Source organism: Salvelinus fontinalis, chromosome 38, assembly GCF_029448725.1.
Source record: "Salvelinus fontinalis isolate EN_2023a chromosome 38, ASM2944872v1, whole genome shotgun sequence".
Taxonomy (NCBI): Eukaryota; Metazoa; Chordata; class Actinopteri; order Salmoniformes; family Salmonidae; genus Salvelinus; species Salvelinus fontinalis.
Window position 1 is genome coordinate 23,633,229 of NC_074702.1, and position 18,231 is coordinate 23,651,459.

The 18,231-nt window shown below is 42.9% G+C and overlaps 1 protein-coding gene across 12 annotated transcripts in view; it reads right to left on the reverse strand.

Moving 5' to 3' along the window:
* Window positions 1-18,231, reverse strand: part of LOC129837290 (ras/Rap GTPase-activating protein SynGAP-like) — a 109,110-nt gene that overhangs the window by 88,596 nt on the left and 2,283 nt on the right. The window contains exon 2 of one of the 12 annotated variants that reach the window (XM_055903327.1): window positions 8,166-8,370. The exons of the other annotated variants lie outside the window; for them this stretch is intronic. The gene's annotated coding sequence lies outside the window, so the exon portion shown is untranslated. The remainder of the gene's footprint in view (window positions 1-8,165; window positions 8,371-18,231) is intronic. 12 annotated transcript variants of the gene reach the window in all.

Genomic DNA, 18,231 nt, shown 5'->3' on the forward strand with positions numbered 1-18,231 from the left:
GAGAAGTAACATGCAGTGAAAACAAATATTAAACTTTAACTTTTAAACTTGAACTGAGTAAAAACTCTAAATATGTGATTGCACAGTAATGTTCACTTGTTTGAGGTTGAGGGTGATACTTGGTGGTGTCCCATCTTTTCCACAAGTTCATCAATGTTCGGGGTAAGGCTCTGAGCTGAGGAAATCCTCAGAATTGAGTGGAGGTGTTCAGCAGTAAGTCGACTTCTGTGTGATGTTTTGTTCAGGTTCATCAAAGAAAACAGTTGTTCACACAGGTATGTGCTGCCAAACATAGACAACGTTTGAGCAGCCTGGATGCGCAGCTGGGGCATTGTGTCGGGGAGGAAACGGGCGAATTCCGCAGCACCCACTGCCGCATATTTTGCCCTCAGTGCATCATTGCATTGGAGGTCAATCAACTCCATTTGGAGGTTTGGTGGTGAGCTTTCCACGTCAACAGCAAATGGGTTACCGAGCAGTTCCAACCTGCTTTTTTGTGCTTCAAAGTCAGCAAATCGGCGTCGAAAGTCAGCGGCAAGCATACCTATTTTATCAGCCAACTGTGCGCTCGGGAACGCACTGGTAGAGAGCTTCTCTTTCATGGTCTGGCAGCTGGGAAAGTGGCTCAAATTTTCTTTCCGCATCTGCGTCTCCCACAGAGTCAGTTTGGTTTTAAATGCCTTCACTGTACTGTACATATCAGAGATGACATGATCCCGACCCTGCAGCTGCAAGTTCATTGCATTCAGATGACTCGTAATGTCACACAGAAAAGCCATTTCACACAGAAACATTTCGTCTCGGAGTTGTGTTGTGTCTTTCCCTTTGCTGTCCAAGAACAGACAAATCTCCTCACGAAGCTCGAAACATCTTTGAAGCACCTTTCTCTGGCTTAGCCATCGCACCTCTGTGTGATAAGGCAAATCACCATGCTCCGTTTCTAACTCCGTCAGAAATGCCTTGAACTGGCGGTGATTCAAACCTTTGGCTCTGATAAAGTTAACTGTGCGCGTGATGATGCTCATTACATGCTCCATTTTCAAGGCTTTACCGCACAACGCTTCCTGGTGTATGATACAATGATAAGCTGTCAGCTCACCTGTCGCGTTTTCCTCTTGCATCTTTTCCCGTATCTTCGCCACCAGTCCGCTCCTGTGTCCACACATCGCAGGTGCTCCGTCGGTTGTCAAACCCACGAGTTTTTCCCAAGGCAGCTCCATCTCATTTCCACATCTTGACACCTCTTCATACAAATCATGCCCCGTAGTTGTGCCATGCATAGGACGTAAAGCCAAAAACTCCTCTGTCACGCTTAGGCTGGAGTCCACTCCGCGGATGAAAATTGACAACTGGGCAATGTCAGAAATGTCGGTGCTCTCATCCACAGCCAAGGAATATGCAATGAAATCTTTTCCCTTTTTCACAAGCTGCTCTTTTAGATTGATGGACAACTGGTCTACTCTCTCGGCAATGGTGTTTCTGCTCAGACTCACATTTAAAAAGAGTTGCCTTTTTTCTGGGCAAACTTCGTCACAAACTTTAATCATGCAGTTTTTGATGAAATCCCCCTCCGTAAATGCCCGGGCTGATTTAGCGATCTCTTCTGCCAAAATAAAACTGTCCTTGACAGCAGCCTGGCCTTGTGATTTGGCTTTTTTGAACAGAGCCTGTCGAGATTTGAGGCCTCGTTTTAATTCCTCTGCCTTTTGTAGCCTTTGTTCCATGTCCATATTCTTGTTTTTGTCCGCGTGTTTCGTTTCATAATGTCGTCTCAGATTATACTCTTTCAGTACCGCCACACTTTCTCCACACAGAAGACACACAGGTTTTCCAGCTACCTCCGTGAACATATACTCCGACTCCCACCTTGTTTGAAACCCCCGGTTCTCAGTGTCCACCTTCCGTTTTGCCATTTTTGATGGGTATCTGAAAGTTAATTTTACTGTGATGCTGACGACTGCTGTGCCAATAAATATTGAAATGAAGCAGCCTACTGCTCGGTGCGTCACCGTTGCATTGTGGGAAATGTAGTATTGGTGCGTGTAAAAGATCTGCGGGCTGCCGGCTTGCTGCGGTCTGCGGGCCGGTTCTAATAATAAATCAAGATCATCCCAGGGGCCGTAAAAAACCTTCTCGCGGGCCGGATGTGGCCCGCGGGCCTTGACTCTGACATATGTGCTTTAAGACATGAAGGTCAGTCAATCTGGAAAATTTCACGATCTTCAACCATCAAGCGCTATGATGAAACTGGCTCTCATGAGGACCACCACAGGAAAGGAAGACCCAAAGTTACCTCTGCTGCAGAGGATAAGTTCGCTAGAGTTAACTGCACCTCAGATTGCAGCCCAAATAAATTCTCCACAGAGTTCAAGTAACAGACACATCTTAACATCAACTGTTCAGAGGAGACTGTGTGAATCAGGCCTTCATGGTCGAATTGCTGCAAAGAAAACACTACTAAAGGACACCAATGAGAAAAAGAGACTTGCTTGGGCCAAGAAACAAGAGCAATGGGTGGGAGATCGGTGGAAATCTGTCCTTTGGTCTGATGAGTCCAAATTTGAGATTTTTGGTTCCAACCGCCGTGTCTTTGTGAGACGCAGAGTAGGTGAACAGATGATCTCTGCATGTGTGCTTCGCACTGTGAAGCATGGAGGAGGAGGTGTGATAGTGTGGGGGTGCTTTGCTTGTGACACTGTCAGTGATATATTTAGAATTCAAGGCACACTTAACCAGCATGGCTACCACAGCATTCTGCAGCGATATGCCATCCCATCTGGTTTGCGCTTAGTGGGACTATAATTTATTTTTCAACAGGACAATAACCCAACACACCTCCAGACTGTGGCTATTTTTGATTTGTTTAACACTTTTTTGGTTACTACATGATTCCATATGTGTTATTTCATAGTTAAGATGTCTTCACTATTATTCTACAATGTAGAAAATAGTACAAAATAAAGAAAAACCCATGAATGAATAGGTGTGCCCAAACGTTTTGACTGGTACTGTATATATACAGTTGAAGTCGGAAGTTTACATACACCTTGCCAAATACATTTAAACTCAGTTTTTCACAATTCCTGACATTTAATCCTAGTAAAAATCCCCTGTCTTAGGTCAGTTAGGATCACCACTTTATTTTAAGAATGTGAAATGTCTGAATAATAGTAGAGATAATGATTTAGTTCAGCTTTATTTCTTTCATCACATTCCCAGTCGGTCAGAAGTTTGCATACACACAATTAGTATTTGGTAGCATTGCATTTAAATTGTTTAACTTGGGTCAAACGTTTTGGGTAGCCTTCCACAATCTTCCCACAATAAATTGGATGAATTTTGGCCCATTCTTCCTGACAGAGCTGGTGTAACTGAGACAGGTTTGTAGGCCTCCTTCCTCGCACATACTTTTTCAGTTCTGCCCACAGATTTTCTATAGGATTGAGGTCAGGGCTTTGTGATGGCCACTCCAATACCTTGACTTTGTTGTTCTTAAGCCATTTTGCCACAACTTTGGAAGTATGCTTGGGGTCATTGTCCATTTGGAAGACCCATTTGCGACCAAGCTTTAACTTCCAGATTGATGTCTTGAGATCCATCTATTTTGTGAAGCGCACCAGTCCCTCCGGCAGCAAAGCACCTCCTCAACATGATGCTGCCACCCCCGTGCTTCACGGTTGGGATGGTGTTCTTCGGCTTGCAAGCCTCCCCCTTTTTCCTTCAAACATAACGATGGTCATTATGGCCAAACAGTTCTATTTTTGCTTCATCAGACCAGAGGACATTTCTCCAAAAAGTACGATCTTTGTCCCCATGTGCAGTTGCAAACCGTAGTCTGGCATTTTTATGGCGGTTTTGGAGCAGTGGCTTCTTCCTTGCTGAGCGGCCTTTCAGGTTATGTCGATATAGGACTCATTTTACTGTGGATATAGATACTTTTGTACCTGTTTCCTCCAGCATCTTCACAAGGTTCTTTGCTGTTGTTCTCGGATTGATTTGCACTTTTCGCACCAAAGTATGTTCATCTCTAGAAGACAGAACGCGTCTCCTTCCTGAGCGGTATGACGGCTGCGTGGTCCCATGGTGTTTATGCTTGTGTACTATTGTTTGTACAGTTGAATGTGGTACCTTCAGGCATTTGGAAATTGCTTCCAAGGATGAACCAGACATGTGGAGGTCTACAATCTTTTTTCTGAAGTCTTGGCTGATTTCTTTAGATTTTCCCATGATGTCAAGCAAAGAGGCACTGGGTTTAGGGTAGGCCTTGAAATACATCCAATGGTACACCTCCAATTGACTCAAATTATGTCAATTATCCTATCAGAAGCTTCTAAAGCCATGACATAATTTTCTGGAATTTTCCAAGCTGTTTAAAGGCACAGTCAACTTAGTGTATGTAAACTTCTGACCCACTGGAATTGTGATGCTGGAGGTCATTTTGCAGGGCTCTGGCAGTGCTCCTCCTTGCACAAAGGCGGAGGTAGCGGTCCTGCTGCTGGGTTGTTGCCCTCCTACGGCCTCCTCCACGTCTCCTGATGTACTGGCCTGTCTCCTGGTAGCGCCTCCATGCTCTGGACACTACGCTGACAGACACAGCAAACCTTCTTGCCACAGCTCGCATTGATGTGCCATCCTGGATGAGATGCACTACCTGAGCCACTTGTGTGGGTTGTAGACTCTGTCTCATGCTACCACTAGAGTGAAAGCACCGCCAGCATTCAAAAGTGACCAAAACATCAGCCAGGAAGCATAGGAACTGAGAAGTGGTCTGTGGTCACCACCTGCAGAACCACTCCTTTATTGGGGGTGTCTTGCTAATTGCCTATAATTTCCACCTTTTGTCTATTCCATTTGCACAACAACATGTGAAATTTATTGTCAATCAGTGTTGCTTCCTAAGTGGACAGTTTGATTTCACAGAAGTGTGATTGACTTGGAGTTACATTGTGTTGTTAAGCGTTCCCTTAATTTTTTTGAGCAGTGTATATATAAAATATATACAGTGGGGAGAACAAGTATTTGATACACTGCCGATTTTGCAGGTTTTCCTACTTACAAAGCATGTAGAGGTCTGTAATTTTTATCATAGGTACACTTCAACTGTGAGATACGGAATCTAAAACAAAAATCCAGAAAATCACATTGTATGATTTTTAAGTAATTAATTTGCATTTTATTGCATGACATAAGTATTTGATCACCTACCAACCAGTAAGAATTCCGGCTCTCACAGACCTGTTAGTTTTTCTTTAAGAAGCCCTCCTGTTCTCCACTCATTACCTGTATTAACTGCACCTGTTTTTTTATTTTTATTTTTTTTAAATAATTTTTAGCCCCTTTTCTTCCCAATTTTCGTGGTATCCAATCGCTAGTAATTACTATCTTGTCTCATCACTACAACTCCCGTACAGGCTCGGGAGAGACGAAGGTCGAAAGCCACGCGTCCTCCGAAGCACAACCCAACCAAGCCGCACTGCTTCTTAACACAGCGCGCCTCCAACCCGGAAGCCAGCCGCACCAATGTGTCGGAGGAAACACCGTAACTGCACCTGTTTGAACTCGTTACCTGTATAAAAGACACCTGTCCACACACTCAATCAAACAGACTCCAACCTCTCCACAACGGCCAAGGCCAGAGAGCTGTGTAAGGACATCAGGGATAAAATTGTAGACCTGCACAAGGCTGGGATGGGCTACAGGACAATAGGCAAGCAGCTTGGTGAGAAGGCAACAACTGTTGCCGCAATTATTAGAAAATGGAAGAAGTTGAAGATGACGGTCAATCACCCTCGGTCTGGGGCTCCATGCAAGATCTCACCTCGTGGGGCATCAGTGATCATGGGGAAGGTGAGGGATCAGCCCAGAACTACACGGCAGGACCTGGTCAATGACCTGTAGAGAGCTGGGACCACAGTCTCAAAGAAAACCATTAGTACCACACTACGCCGTCATGGATTAAAATCCTGCAGCGCACGCAAGGTCCCCCTGCTCAAGCCAGCGCATGTCCAGGCCCGTCTGAAGTTTGCCAATGACCATCTGGATGATCCAGAGGAGGAATGGGAGAAGGTCATGTGGTCTGATGAGACAAAAATAGAGCTTTTTGGTCTAAACTCCACTCGCCGTGTTTGGAGGAAGAAGAAGGATGAGTACAACCCCAAGAACACCATCCCAACCGTGAAGTCTGGAGGTGGAAACATCATTCTTTGGGGATGCTTTTCTGCAAAGGGGACAGGACGACTGCACCGTATTGAGGGGAGGATGGATGGGGCCATGTATCGCGAGATCTTGGCCAACAACCTCCTTCCCTCAGTAAGAGCATTGAAGATGGGTCGTGGCTGGGTCTTCCAGCATGACAACGACCCGAAACACACAGCCAGGGCAACTAAGGAGTGGCTCCGTAAGAAGCATCTCAAGGTCCTGGAGTGGCCTAGCCAGTCTCCAGACCTGAACCCAATAGAAAATCTTTGGAGGGAGCTGAAAGTCCGTATTGCCCAGCGACAGCCCCGAAACCTGAAGGATCTGGAGAAGGTCTGTATGGAGGAGTGGGCCAAAATCCCTGCTGCAGTGTGTGCAAACCTGGTCAAGAACTACAGGAAACGTATGATCTCTGTAATTGCAAAAAAAGGTTTCTGTACCAAATATTAAGTTCTGCTTTTCTGATGTATCAAATACTTATGTCATGCAATAAAATGCAAATTAATTACTTAAAAATCATACAATGTGATTTTCTGTATTTTTGTTTTAGATTCCGTCTCTCACAGTTGAAGTGTACCTATGATACAAATTACAGACCTCTACATGCTTTGTAAGTAGGAAAACCTGCAAAATTGGCAGTGTATCAAATACTTGTTCTCCCCACTGTATATATACACATGTATATATATATTTAAATCTTTATCATCTCTGAGAATGGCATGGAGAAAATGTACAGACCATATTATCCTGTCCTGCAGCTAGAATGATGTACCTCCTTGTACATGGATGTTCACTTGTTTAGCAGTTGAAGTGTTACTTTTTACGTTCACAATATCAACGTTTTCATGTGGAAAGTAGAAAGAGCTGGTGTCGGAAAATGTTTGTGTATTGAGACTAATACAGTATATCAATTCAATCATCATTATGAGCATGTCAATCACCATCATCTTTACTGCAGACGACATATCGCCTAAATTCCAAGGCCCAGGAATCCCAAGGCCCAGGAGTGTGACACTAGTTCCCCTCTTTCAGAGACACATTGGACAAGGAGAGAGAAAGCCTTTGACGATAAACCTTATCGACCTACAGCAGCATACCTAATGAAAGTCACAATGTTGTGGATCCACTGGGGATATCGGTGACTCATTCCCATATGTGCTCCAGCTACAATCTGTACCTCCACCTTCATTCCTCATCATCTAAAAAACCTTGGAGGGAATTTCAATGAGTAGAAGCTAAAATGCGTGTAGGGTATGGTGTGTGCGGTTTGTGCGGTCCAATCTAGGTGGGCTAGTTCTGTGTTATAAATATTAAAAAACACTGTATTCACATTCTCTTGTTAACGCTCTCAGAATGTGCTGAGGTCTGTCTCTGTGGGCACGTAACGCCATTATTTTCTGCCTTCCTTTGCAGTTTGCCAAGGAGCCGAGCAGCCATCAGATGACTGGTCAGCTTTATTCAACGTTGTCGTTTCTGAACCCGACAGGGGTAATGTTAATTTATACACATCACTAAGCTCTAAAACAGAGCTAAAAATATACATGCAATATCCTCAGGTCGCCCGGGTCGGGCAACGTACCTACGCCAGCGTGGCCTTGTTGGTTACTTTCAAGGCAAAGAAGCACAATGTACAGTATGTACACATTTTATACATTACTTGGTGCCCACGTAGCATTTATATCACATCATTCGGAATCAATAGGGATATCCTACCATTCCATATTCTATGAATGCTTTTGGATTTATTTCCCAGATTTGATGTATTTATGAAAATATACACTGGTCTGCAATGGTGTTCTTTAATATGCTGATTCAGGGCATTTAGTACATGGCCATCAGTGTCATGAGAGACGTCAGGGATGTGTCACAATGGGCCTCAATGAAGAGGTGAACACAGAGGTCCGCACTACACTGACACAGTCCTGTGTGTGTGCGTGCGTGTGTGTGTGTCTGTCTGTGTGTATTCTCACCTATCCGATCATTCCCTCAGCCCTTGTCTGGCACAGCAGGGCTCCACACTACCGCGCATTTGTCCACACGGTGTCACTGTTGCTGCACTTTACGCGTGATTCCGCCCCCAACTCCACACACAGGAAACAAGGTTACTGCCCAAGAGATGTCACTTCCGAAACACCCACTCTTGCTCGCTCGCGCTCTTTCCCTCACGCCCCCAGCCTATTGCCATGACAACCGAGAAAAGAATAGAATATAAGTGAGTGTTAAAGAGACAGATGATCAGAGACAAGGAGAAAGTGTGGAAGAGATGGAGGGAAAGGGAAAGATTGAGAGGGAGAATAGTAGAAGAGGGGAGACCGCAGGGAACGAGATGGACAGGGGGAAAGAGGAGTAGACAGGGAGAAATGAGTGGGAGGAGGGAAGGATGGATGATAGGAGAGATAGAAAGAAGGGGAAGAGGAGGGAAGCGATGCGATGAGCTGGGGATAGGAACAGAGGAAAGGTGAAGAACTGGGGATGCTGAGAAGAAGGAGAGAGATAAATGAAGTGATGAGAGAGGGAAAAAGGGAAGGAGGATACTTTTTTGGGAAAAGGGAGCCCACATCTTGTTCCCATAGCAACCCAGCCATCCATGAAAAACGGACTTGTTCCTCCCTCTCGCTCTCTCTCTGATGCGCAAGCGCACATTTTTTCTTTCCATCTATCTATCTACACACTATAGACATAAGTTGGTGGTGAGCAATACTGTATATGGGTAAACGTATCCTTATACGGCTGTGTAAAATACATCAATGGATATCGCAGTCCAATACGTTCAATACTGTTACTGTAAGACAACATAAGATGAGGAAACAAGATCTATATATTCATAAGCAAGCCATCTGCTTGAATATATGGCGGTAATAAAAATCGAATTATAACATTTAAAGGTGAAATCAATGTTCCGATCATCCTATTATGAATCAAAATTCAATTAAACTTTCCCACAAACTCCCTGGCAGCCTCCCTCCATCTCCCCACCATCTATTGCTCCCCTCTCCCTTCCACCCATCTGTCTCAGTCCCCCACTTCAACAGCCCATTTCTCTCTCTCGCTCTCTATCTTCCTCACTCTCTCTCACACATGTATCTCCTACTGTCCCCCTTCTCTCATTCTACCCATCTCCCTTTCACTTCTCTCATGCTCTCCTCCCTCCCTCTCATTACCATCGTCTCTCTCACTGCCACACATCTTTCTCTCTCTGTCTCTCTGTCTCTGTCTCTGTCTCTCTCTCTCTCTCTCTCTCTCTCTCTCTCTCTCTCTCTCTCTCTCTCTCTCTCTCTCTCTCTCCATTCCCATCCCTCCTCCAGGATGCTAGAGCAGTAGGGTGGAATGACTGCACTGCCAGTAACAGAGTTGGGTTGGCTTATTAGAGTGTACAGTATCACTCTCTCTCTCTCCTTTCCCTTCACTTGACTATTCCACGGGGCTACACAGCAATCCCCCAAGTTGTGCTGCAAAACTCTCTTTACTTAGGGCTTGAATAACATCTATAGGAAATGAGATGCAGGATTGCTTTGTCTGCTAACCCTTCATGGTGATGGGCTGTTCCTCCCTGTCAACCTGTGTGAAGGTGATATTCAATGTGCTGAGTATAGAGAAAATATAAATGAATAGTGTGTGTGTGTGTGTGTGTGTGTGTGTGTGTGTGTGTGTGTGTGTGTGTGAATTACTGTGAATGCAAAACCACAGTGATCCACATTCACAGGTAACAATGCTGCTGTATTTATTTGCACACGTCTATCATCTATTATGGTGTGTTCCCCCGTCTCTCTCTCTCTCTGTTTGTATATCCTGTCTCATGTCACCATGTGTGTGTGTGAGGGGGGGGGGGGGGGGGGGGGGGGTGCTCCATTGAGAGAAAGCAGGTCAAGCATTTGGTCCTCAGAGATAAATAATAATTATAGTGATCTGTCCTCAATCCAGAGATAGACTAAGAACTGTGTCATTGTTATATTACCCAAATGGCAATCTCTCAAACTCCTACACAGCTTAACTCACCTCGTCTGACAGATAGAGGAGTGACGGGGAGTCTGACTGGGAGGCCCTCTGTTGCCCTGGGTGGAATTATGAAAGAACCTTCTGATTGAGAAAAAGCCAGAGGTGTCTTGGATCAGAGGTATCTGGGGTATTTCATGGCACCGTTTTGCCTCCTTGATTTTGACAGATCAACGCAATGATGTCTGAGTAGGAATCAACAGAGACCATCTAAATGGATTTTAGTTATGGGTTTTCTGCTTTCACTTCATCACCAAGATGTCTGTCATGTTCAGTGGGTGTCTGAAATGATTCACACCCTTGATAAAGATGAGCAAAAATTACTGTACAAAATAAATAACTCAAATACAGAAAAGGGAAATTAGATTGTTTTATACTAATACAATTGTTCAGAGAAATATATTTTGTTTAACAAGTAATAAAAAACTATCTCAATAAGGTAGGGGTCAAATTATCGACACCCCTGTTTTCAATACCTTTCAATACCTCACCTTGCGAGGAAAACGGCACTGCCTTTTTCAAAAATGATTTATGAGATTGGCAAACACAATGGGAGGGATTTTAGACCATTCCTCCATTCAGAATCTTTCCAGATCCTTGATATCCTTCCTCTGTGTTTATGGACTGCCCTCTTCAATTCAAACCACAGGTTTTCAATGGGGTTCATGTCCGGAGACTGATTTTTTTAATTTAGATTTTGTGATCAATGAACCATTTCTTTGTGGATTTTGATGTGTGCTTGGGGTTATTGTTTTGCTGTAAGATCCACTTGCTGGAATATCAAATTGCGGCCAAGTTTCAGCCTCGTGGCAGAAGCAATCAGGTTTTTGGCTGAAATGTCCTGGTACTGAGTGAAGTTCATGATGCCTTAAGACTTGAGACAATTGAGAAATGGATTGTGTAAGTGTGCCATTCAGAGGTTGAATGGGCAAGACAAAAGATTTAAGTGCCTCTGGACGGGGTATGGTAGTAGATGCCTGGTGCACCGGTTTTCCTGTTTGTATCAAGAATGGCCAACCACCCAAAGGACATCCAGTCAACTTTGCACAACTGTAGGAAGCATTGGAGTCAACATGGTTGCCCTGTGGAACGCTTTCGACACCTAATATAGTCCATGCCCCGACGAATTAAGACTGTTCTGAGGTCAAAGGGGGTGCAACTCAATATTAGGAAAGTGTTCCTAATGTTAGTACACTCAGCGTATATAGTTCAATATCTTTTCTCCATGCTTTCTATCTGGTTTGGGTCATTTAAGTTGACACTGAAACTGCTTTTCTATCCAATAAATTACCACTTAGACGGCCCACCTAAGAATTTTCTATACAAAAAACGTCTGTAATTTGCTCCAATGACTGTAATTTCCTCTATAATAAAGGGATAGTTCGAGATTTTTGCATTGAAGCCTTTTATATACTTTCCCAGAGTCGGATGAACAGGAACAGCTAGCAGGCTAACTGTTCCTGTAGACTTCCAGTCATTGCACTTTTTTCATGCTGGACACAGAAACATAAAAATGGTATGCACAATGGTATTCTGCTGCAGCTAGCGGAAATTCAGAAAATAATTATTTTTCACATAAAAAAATCCCCAAAAGTATTTTCCCAAAAAATATATATTTAAAAAAATCGCGGACCCCCTGCAGCACCTCCGAGGACCCTAGTTTGAAACCCCCTGAATTAAGAAACAGCACAGAGCTCACCTCAGGGTTTTCTACAGTGCCCATGCTAACTCATTAACATGAATGGACATATGCCTTCCATGGCAAAAAAAACATCCTAATCTTAGCAGAATCTACTAGCAGCAGGCTACCAGAACAGAGCAACCCCTATTACCAGATGCTATTTACTAATATAATTACTTTGAATTAGGTTTTAAATGAGAAGTGTAAGGGATGAGATAGCAAGACAAACCCTAACTGAGTCCCAGACACTATTAGACTTGTCTGTGCATCTTACCACATGTTATCTCATCCCTTTTTGCACTAAAACAAATACAGTAAAATTGTACTTGGGCATCCAAGACCACTCTATGTGTGTGAATTGTCTGTTTCAGTTATAAATACTGCAATACCTTCATTCATTATGTAAGTCAGCTTTTCCTATTTTTGTGTATTCTCCTCATCTTTCTCCGCATGTTCAAATGTTCCTACATTCAGAGATCTACATCACCCCAATTACCTCACACAACCCCTTCTGCTGACTGAACCAATCAGAGCACTCAATCGACACAAATAGTTATACAACTTCCAGTGTCATCATGGTATCAGTGGTCATGTCGTGACACATTTTCTGTCTGGGTGACAGTAGCCGTACAGAAGCTACTGATCTCAAAGGACAAGAAAAGGGACTTGAGCAGACCAGATTAACTTCTGTACAATATTAACTTCTGTACCAATCAAATGCATGCCAAATACAGAACGTTTTGCTCCATAAAGTAGTCTCCCTCTGTTTCATTCAAGAACAAACCTTTTTTTCTATTCAAAAAACTTTAGTGACTCATTCAGATATGTATCTGGTCACCATGACTGCGACTTAAAACAGGTAAATGAGATATTTTTTAGCGTTGTTAAAGTCCCTTATGCCCAAGGTCTACAAAATATGAGTAATTTAACTTTATCTCCCCTTTGATCAAGTTGCCCAAATATATAGTTGTGTGTGCTTTTGCTCTTTTTTACTCTCTCATGTGAAAAAGGTCAACTGTAGAACCAAATAAACCAAACTTGTTTGAACAGATAAGCTGTTGCAGAGCACTGATACTCTACCTCTGCATTCAGCACCACTGACGTGGACAGCGACTGAATCGGTATTCTGAAGTTTAGCCCCACATGTCAGTGGAAAGTGACTGTGTATAGTCTATGTCAGTGTGGAATGATGGTAAGGCCATTATACTTTAACCTAGAAAGGAAACTATACTGAACAAAACATGAAACAATCAATTCCCTAATCTATGGAATTCACATGACTGGGAACAGAGATATGCATCTCTTGTCACAGATACCTTAAAGTGGAGTGGATAAGAAAACCAATCAGTATCTGGTGTGACCACCATTTGCCTCATGCAGCCGTTTTCCTCATGCAGACGTACTGCCAAATTCTCTAAAATGACGTTGGAGGCGGCTTATGTTAGAGAAATTAACATTAAATTCTCTGGCAGCAGCTCTGGTGGACATTCCTGCAGTCAGCATACCAATTGCAGGCTCTCTCAAAACTTGAGATATCTGTGGCATTGTGTTGGGTGACAAAACTGCACATTTTAGAGTGGCCTTTTATTGTCCCCAGCACAAGGTGCACTTGTGTAATGATCATGCTGTTTAATCAGATTCTTGATATGCCACACCTGTCAGGTGGATGGATTATCTGGCAAAAGAGAAATGCTCACTAACAGCGATGTAAACAAATTTGTGCACACAATTAGCTTTTATGCATATGGAAAATGTCTGGGATATTTTATTTCAGCTCATGAAACATGGGACAAACAGTTTACATGTTGAGTTTATATTTTTGTTCAGTCCATATAACCCTGTGTGGCATGTTCTTCATCTCAAACCAGGGGTTATCCAGTTTTGACATCCCGCTTGCTTGGTCAACACAATCTCAGTCAACTTTTCACCCCTAGCTAATATGAACACTCACCACTCGCTAGGTCAAACAGACTGAGACACTTTGAAGCCAGTTCTGTGTTTAAAGTGAATGTGAATTCCAGTGTAGTATCTTCATGGAGGAAAGGAGATTTCAAACATGGCATTGAAGCGAGAAGCTACAATTAAAAGTGTTTCATAGGTGTCTCACACCTTCCTCTCCCAGCAGTCCATTTCTACCAGCTAGACTCTGCCTCTGATCAAAGAGATCAGGATGTTCTGCCATTATCTCCACTCTCATACAGAACAACTCAACTCCACATTGAAATGCCAAACAGAGCAACAACTGCAAGATAGGCTCTCTGAAAACCAGTAGGACAGGAGCTTTCCTCCTGAAAAGAAAACTTGCATAAAAAACACTAGAAATTGGATTGCATTTCCAGTCTCTCTCAACAATCCACTCCAGTTTAGATGAATCATTATTTGAAATAACAAAAGGGCATATCACATAAACATTGCATGAATGCCAGAATTTTCTTTGGAAGCAAACACAGTTGAAATGCACTCATATTTTGTGTGGTGAAGATTCAAATGTGGTGGAGATGAGATGCTAAATATAGCGCCAGGCACGCAGAGTGAGCCTGCTAACCTTCATGAAGTCTTAAGAGTAGAAGTTAATCACTCAAATAAAAACGCACGTACTGTATGTACATACACACACACACACACACACACACACACACACACACACACACACACACACACACACACACACACACACACACACACACACATACACGTGTAGGATCTTAATTTAAACCAGTTTGCTACAGCAGGAAAATAATCCTGCAGCGACAGGAAATGTGTATTATTATGTGGGTTGATACTTCTCCTTAAGGGAAAATTAACTCTGAAATTACAAACTTCAGAAGCTTTTTTAAACCTCAAATACACTACAAGTGCTCCTGCAACAGGGTGATCAAATGAATATCCTACATCTGTACACAAGCACGCTCACAAACACGCATGCACACACACACACACAAAGCATGCACGGCACACACACACATTCTTGTGAGCCTTGTAAAATGATTTATTTTTCTGAAGTAGAGACACTCCCCTAAATGTGTAATAGTGAGACACTTTAAAATGGTAATAGACTACTCTGAAATGTCAGGGTCCAATGGCCCTGTTTTTGAATATCAGCATATCAGTGTATTTGATTACAGCTAATTAAAATGCACCATTCTTCTTTGCAGTATCTGTGCATCTGAAGTGAATGAGAGGTACATCCCATAAAAATGCTTTCATCTTTTCTCACCACCTTCAGTAAAAGTGCACACTGACACTGCATATGTCAGCCATCTATTAGCATCACAAGAGAGGGGGGGACAAATTAGCCCATCGCTAGCATGATATTGAAGGTTTGAGACCACATTTGATTTAGCCGTCTGCCTATATAACACTGTAATAAGATGGCTGTAAAGTCCTGTCAGCACATTATGATGTCATGACTGGCTACTGTAGCTCTCCTAAACGTTACGCCATATCAGAAAACAAACTAACATTCAAATGTCAAGTTCTATAGTATATCAATGAGTAATGTGAGGTTATCCGCTACTGTCATGGCCTGATTTGACCACCGCGTCTTTCTTACAACTAGGGATAATATGTGTGCAGTCTATACATTATGACATCCTACATTGTGTTACCCCCTTGACTTACAAGAAAGTGTGAAATGTACACATAACACTGAAAATAGACTTAAAATGTCTGGGACTGAACATCTCAACATGTGACTGATTATCTACCCAACAGTGCAATATCTCCTAGTTCTCATGGTAACTCTGGGTCCCAGGTACAAGGCTTCAGTGAGCACTATCTTTGTGAGCCCAACTCTCCAATTTGTAATCCTGCTTGAGGCACCACAGTAGTGATTTAATAATCTGTTATTTTAGGGGGCACTTATCACAGGCTGTACTATCAGCATCTCAATTGACACGGTGTGGAACTCAGACTCTCCCAAAAGTTATCACAGGGCATTTATTTTAGATACTTTAATTGCACATAAATAATATTAATGTACAGTATGTGTATAAATAATTTTACAGATGTAGGATCTTAATTTGAGCCAGTATGCTACAGCAGGAATATAATCCTGCAGCAACCGGTTTTGGGGTTGATGTATTTTTTGTAAGGGAAATTTTCTTTGTGGAAATTACAAAAGCCTTTTTAAACCTCAAATACACTACAAGCTTACATTTCCTGCACTGGGAAAGGGAAAGGGGGATACCTAGTCAGTTGTACAACTGAATGCCTTCAACCGAAATGTGGGCAGGAGAATTCTCCTGCTCAAATTAAGATCCTACCTGTACATTATAACCTAACATCACACCTTTAACAACTAAATGTTATTTTTTAGTGATACATATGCAAGTGAAACCTGCTGTTTTTAGGCATAATCAGCCTTTTTTATGCCATTCAGTCGTGCCTACAAACCTCCAAGAACTGCTCCATTTTGACTCCATGACTCATATTATTGTTTCTATTACTAATATAGTGACATATGTACAGTAAGCTGTTGAATATCTCCAGGTCTGAATGCACAACTTGTCCGTGCATCATGAGAATCTGTTGGATCAAATGACATAATGTCTGGAAGGCCTGTGAGCCAACCCTCTGCAGGGACATCATTATCCCGGATTGGCAGCCCCCCGATTGGCTTAGGAGAGGAGATAGCTCATCCTGACCTTTTGCCATGAGTGAATCCTGACAGGATCAATCAAAAGACGAGCATCCTTTAAACACAAACTCATTGAGTCATTGGGCTCCAGGCTTTGCGGTGGAATTGAATAAGTGGGGCCCCTTCCCATGGTGTGGTCTGCATTATGCAACCATTTCTCCCAGCTACTCATTTCTGATGGGATCCTTATGTAGATTTCCTCAGAATCAGCAGTAAGGCTCTTAGTGGATCTGGGCCTTTTCACCACCAGGTTCAGTCAGTACTGCTGTAGAACACAGAGATAGTGAGGGAGTGGAGCCGTGGACAGAGGCTTAGCGGCATGCCTGAACTCACTGTACCAGAACTGTTCAAGGGGGAGAGAGTTCCCTGACATGGCCCTATATCCATAGACTACAGATGTAGGATCTTAATTTAAGCCAGGAAATGTGAATTATTATGTGTATTGTAATTAATGAGCTCAGCCAGTACGCCAGCAAACTACAGTAGCAAAAACATTCCGTTAGTCTGATTTAATTTTTGGACTACTGCTATTAGCATTATTACAATATCATTTTAAGGTCTTTCCAGCATAACAAACATGTCCTTCCCCCCAGACAACATGGCTTATGGGGGGCAGCCCTCAAAATAACATTTTTGCTGACACTACCCAGAGGACACTTTATCATGTCACACTCAGAAACCATCAAGGACATTGGAGCACGGTGGTACTTTGTAATAAACCATGTACATTTTAAACTGTGCTTTGGTAGAATGACACATGCTGCAGTGGACACTTTAACTTAAGTATGGTTATCTAACATAAGGCATGATACTTTATGGCCTGGAACATGTTTCAATCTGGACCCTATCTCGCTGTGCCGTATAGCGTCATGGTCCATGGTGCAATATGAACACTTTTTATGATAGAGACAAGTCATTGGTTGACCTAGGGCAAAACCAAAGACCTTAAAGCATCAGCTAGTAAATGTTAATATGCATAAATAATCTTGCCATCAAACTGCTCTACGCCACCTCCTGTGCTTATTCGTACAGTACGTTCGCTGCACTGTGCCATGAATATGCTGAACAGTATGCAGATACACACAAATGATGGGCAGTTTAACTTTGATTGACTTTATGTCTGTGGGCCGAAATTATGAATACGATATTTCCTTGAGCATACCGACCGACATTGTCTTTGCTTTCATGTCTACGCTAGCTGTTAGCATCACTGAAAAAGGCTGAGGCATAGTCACGCTTGACGTTCATGAATGTTGACTTTTCACGTCTTGAGAGAAGTTGCCGTTTTTTGAATTCCCAACTTCACGAAACTTGGACAGCAGGCACTTTAACTCACAAAATGCCAGAATCCCTACAATGAATTGACATCAGACAAGATGGTATCTAATGAGTTGCATCATTTACTAATTATAGCATTAATTCAATATAACACTTCAATCCGCCGCAATCAGCCGCAAACAGAAAATGAATGAGCTTTTCCCCTGACAGATCATCGAACACGGTAGATCTCGAGCATTCAGTACAGTAATAGCCTAACAGATGATGGTTCCTGGCACAGCTCGATTGGCGGAGGGTGTAAGACAGCCCCTTATGTCACATGAGAGGAGTGCTGCAGTCAGCGCTTTGGCGGTGCACTGTCTCTTTAAATTGAATGCCCATGCTTGACAGTAGCTGCTGTATCAAACTACTGTAAAATTGACATGACTGGGTTGGCTCAGTGGCT